This window comes from Ovis canadensis, chromosome 1 (assembly GCF_042477335.2).
Source record: "Ovis canadensis isolate MfBH-ARS-UI-01 breed Bighorn chromosome 1, ARS-UI_OviCan_v2, whole genome shotgun sequence".
In the NCBI taxonomy this organism is placed as follows: domain Eukaryota; kingdom Metazoa; phylum Chordata; class Mammalia; order Artiodactyla; family Bovidae; genus Ovis; species Ovis canadensis.
In genome coordinates this window covers 142,504-147,500 of record NC_091245.1, presented here as the reverse complement: position 1 = coordinate 147,500, position 4,997 = coordinate 142,504, and positions in this window count along the sequence as shown.

Genomic DNA, 4,997 nt, shown 5'->3' with positions numbered 1-4,997 from the left:
TGTCTCTGCGCCAAACCCCCTCCACCACAACCACAGGCGCACCCTACGCACCCCACGAGTACCGGCGCACACACGCCCAGCCTGTTCGCACCCCGCCCGCACACGCCACGCACCACACATTTCCCCCCCGCCCCCTCCCAACCACCACCACCAGACACACACACACACTGCGTTGTCTTCGGCCTGGCTGTGATGCTCCACCTCTCCTCTTCTCTCGCTGTGCCCACACACCACATGCGGAGGCCACACGCATCCCATCCCCCCTGCCGGTAAACACCCCGAGACGATGGCACACAACACGCCCGCGCACACATCCCGCTCCTCCACCCCTCCTGCACGCCCCCCCCCGCCCCCCCCCCCCCCCCCCCACACTCACACACCCAGCCTTGTCCTTTGCCTAGCTGTGTCTCTGGGGAGAAATACGTATGAACCTTTCAGATGAATCATGTGAACCTTGAGTGACATCAATGCCTTTCTTGATTGGAACTCACGACACCCTCACCCTTTAGGAATGCAACTTTATCCGGAGGGTGGTGCCTGGTTGAAGAAAAAAACACCCTTGGAACACATGAGTGTTTGGGGGATCAGAAGAAAGGATCGTCACACGTCAGCAGGCCTCGTGGCCAGAAGATGATGGAAAAACCCTTAAGACCTTCTTTGGATGGAAAGCACCTGATTTTGACAAAGGTCAGGATTGCTGACCCCCGCGTTGACTCTGGATTCATCCCTATGTGTCACAAAAGGTTAGAAGCAAGCCTACAAAACAAAGGCATGGGATCCGTTTCTGGAAAGACGGATTCCCCTGTGTCGTTTCTCTCTTGCTCCCCGTTTTTCTGGCTGAATTCCCATCTGCAGCGTGGATGTGATTCCACGTCCACCAAGTGATTCAGCCTCTTTTTCGCCACTCATATTTCCTACGACACTATCCGTTGCTAATCTCTCTGTGTATCTATAACGAATTAAATGTTTTCCTAGGACGCCGATTCCATCCCCACCCTCGAATCACCCTGGATCCACCAGGGCTGGACCCCGGCGTCGGTCGGCCGGTCGGTCGGTCGGTCGGTGCGTGCGTGCGTCGGTGGGTGCGGGCGTGCGGTCGAGAATGCTCCCCCTCCCCCTCCCCCACCCCCGTCCGTCTGTCCGTCCGTGCGTCCGTCGTACCTCGCCCAGAGACGTTCCCGCGAAGTGTTGGCGTGTCCCGCTTTCCTGTCCGCCTCGGTGACTGAGCGGAGAAACTGCGCCCTAGGATGGCCCCCCACCCCCACCCCCCCGCCCCCCGCCCCCCGCCCCCGGCCCCGTCTGGCAACGAGTCCCTGCTGGTCTCCCTCGGAGCTTCTATGCTGCGGCCGGCTCTCTGGACAGTGCGTTGGCTGTCGGGCGCCACCTGCCTGTCGGTCGCTTTTTTAGATGGCCCTGCGGGGGGACCACGGAGGGAGCGGGCCGGGCCGGCCAACTCTTGAATGCCCTGGGGCTGTGGAAGGAGGCTCTGCGGGAGCGGCACCTTGGGCCAGAGGTCCATGGGGAGCCACACTTGGGCTTTTTTGCTTGGGATGGGAAATCTCCTTTGGGAAACTTGATTGATTTGGAGAACAGCTATTGGAACCCCAGGGAGGTGACTTTTGGGGGGCTTGTCTCCCCTGGCATGGGGGGAAATCTTCCTTCTCCCGCCAAGGATTTCAAACAGAGCCGCGACAGATCACACGGATCCACTTGCTCCAGTCAGGTTCAGGGGCAGAACGCGAGGACCCAACCTGGCCTGGTGACAGCAAGTCGCGAACAACCCCCCCCCCCCCCCCCCCAACTCGGAACACTCCCCTGTCTGCCTGGCCAAAGACAAGTGCTGGCTGGTGGGGGCAGACTCACATTTCACGGGAGTGGTCTTGATCGCGGAGGTGCTGAATGAGCTCAGAAAACACAAGCAGATGATGCGGGATATCCATCCATGCACGTGATCCTTTGCCTGACTGGATCTGTCTCTGCCCGCCCACCACACACACCACACGCAGACCACCCCCCCCCACACACACACACACACACCGTGCCCATACCACACACCCACTGCGTCGTCCTTTGCCTGGCTGCGACTCTCTGCCTCTGTCTCTGCCCGCACCACCCACAGGAACACCCTACACACCACACGCATACCCGCACACACACCCCGCCTGCACCCAGCGCTTGCACACACACACATCCCGGAGCCCCCCCCCCCCCCGCCGCCATGCACACACGCGCACACATACCCCCAGCCCGTACGCACCCGGCCCACACACGCCACACACTCCCCCCGCTCCCCCATACACACACACACACACACTGCATTGTCCCTGGCCTGGCTGTGGCTGTCTCCCCCTCCTCTGGCTCTGCCCACACACCATATGCGTAGCCACACCCCCCCCACCCCCCCCCACCCCCCACCCCCGTCCATAAACCCCACACCCCCGCACACACCACGCCCCCCACACATACCCCGCCTCCCCCACCTATCCCGCACCCCCGCCCCCCACACACACACACACTGCCTTGTCCTTTGCCTAGCTGTGTCTCTGGGCCTCTGTCTCTGTGCCCCCACACCCACACCCACACCCACAGCGGCACCCTACACATCACACGCATACCCGCACACACACCCCGCCTGCACACTGCGCACACACACATCCACCCAGACACACGCACACCCAGCCCGGCGTCACACGCCACACACCCCAAACTCCCCCCCTCCCCTCCCCCCTCCCCTCCCCCCTCCCCTCCCCCCACACTGCGTTGTCCTTGGCCTGGCTGTGACTGTCCCCCCCCTCCTCTGTCTCTATCCACACACCACATGCGTAGCCACACTCCACCCCCCCCCGCCCCGCCCCAGCGCCGCGCACACACACACACACACACACACACACACACACACACACACCCCAGCCCCCATAAACACCCCACGCCCGCACACACCACGCCCCCACACATACCCTGCCCCCCACCTCTCCCGCCCCCCCCCCTCCACCACACACACACTGCCTTGTCCTTTGCCTAGCTGTTTCTCCGCGCCACCCACCCCCCCCACCCGCCACACCCGCCACACCCACAACCACAGGCGCACCCTACACACCACAGGCATACCCGCACACACACCCCGCCTGCACACAGCGCACACACACATCCCGACCCCAGACACCCACACACCCACACACCCCACCCCCCCCCCCCACACACACACACACCCAGCCCGTTCGCACCCCGCTCGCACAGGCCACACACCACACACTCCCCCCTACCCCCTACACACACGCACACTGCGTTGTCCTTTGCCTGGCTGTGTCTCTGGGCCACTGTCTCTGCACGCCCCACCCTCTTCTGGCCACGGCCACGCCCACACCCACAGGCGCATCCCACACGCACACACCCATGGTGCCCACCCGACACACACTCGGCCTCACGTGGAACCTATACACACACCACACACGTTACCCCTCCCCCCCACCCCCCCACCCACCCACCCCCCACACACACCCACGCAGCACCACCTGCGCGTGCCCCAGACGCACCACCACACACCGCCTCCTGCCGGGGTCCAGCCCCGTCGGATCCAAGGAATTCGAAGGCGGGGACGGCGTTGGCGTCCTTGGATAAAGACATATTGAATGACAGAGATAGAGAGAGATTAGAAACGGATCGTGTCGTAGGAAAATCAGTGGAGGAAAAGAGGCTGAATCACTTGGAATTCGGCCAGAGAAACGGGGAGCAAGAAAGAAAGAAGCGACGTGGGGGTATCCGTCTTTCCGGAAACGGATCCGATGTCTTTCGTGGTGGGTTTGCTTCTATCCCTCTTGTGACATATAGGGATGAATACAGAGTCACGTGGGGGCCGGGAGTCCCGACCTTTCTCAAAATCAGGTGCTTTCACATACATGTACGGGGGGGGAAAAAAAAAAAAATGTCTTAGGGATAATGACATCATCTTCTGGCCCTGAGGCCTGCTGACGTGTGATGATCCTTTCTTTCTGATCCCCAAAACACTTACGTGTTCCGAGGGTGTTTTTTCTTAAACCGGGCACCACCCTCCAGATAAAGTGACATTCCTGTAGGGTGAGGGTGTCGTGAGTTCCAATCAAGAAAGGAACCGATTGAACCCCAAAGTTCACATGAGTCGTCTGAAAGGTGAATACTTATTTCCCCTAGATGCTAGTGATATTCACGATAAGGGCAGGGAACATGGAGATGGAGCAGCAACCATCAGCCCAACACATGAAAATCCTTTCCCCAATGTTGCCCTGAAGGTCTATTTAGTCTTCAGAGAGTGATCGAGTGACATGTTGACATAGCAAGGACCCAGGGATGGGTCGCAAAGGGCAGGGATCGATTCCCAAAGAGAACGTTCCTTCACTCAAAACGTCTAGGATTGCTCCCCTTCAAGACGACTCTCTTTCCTTTTCTACATTCCAACGACATGGATTCATCTATTCCCAGGTGCCTAAGGATATGGAGGCCTGGCGGCCATCATGGACTCGACCGTGAGAAAAGCCCTGTGCTCGCGAAGACTCTCCAGAGACTCCCAGACTCTCTGTGCTGTTTACGGTGGAGAGGGAGCCGACGCTCGTGTGCGTCGTGGCGGGAGGGTGGGTGACCCTGTCACGCGAGCTAGTCTGTCAGCAGAGAGGTTTGACCCGAGACGGCCTTGTCACACCCAGGGCCGGGAGTGAGCCGTCAGGATCGGCCCGACGCGTGAAACACCCTTCACCCACGTCATTCCTGACCAACCCACTAGACTCATCATTTCTAGGTAGACGCTGGCTTTGGGGGTAGATGCTCGGGAACGGGGGGTTTCCTGAGGCTTGATCACGCCTTTGCGAGTGCCAAGCCTCCTTCCTCGCGGCCTTCGCCGTGGTGGGCGGAGTTCCTCGCGCTGGCCCCCGACGGCCTCCCCCCACCCCCTCCGCCCCCACTGTGTGCGTCCCTGTCCCTCTCTTTCTCTTTCCCTTCCTCGCCGTCCCTCTGCCCCTCCCTCCCCT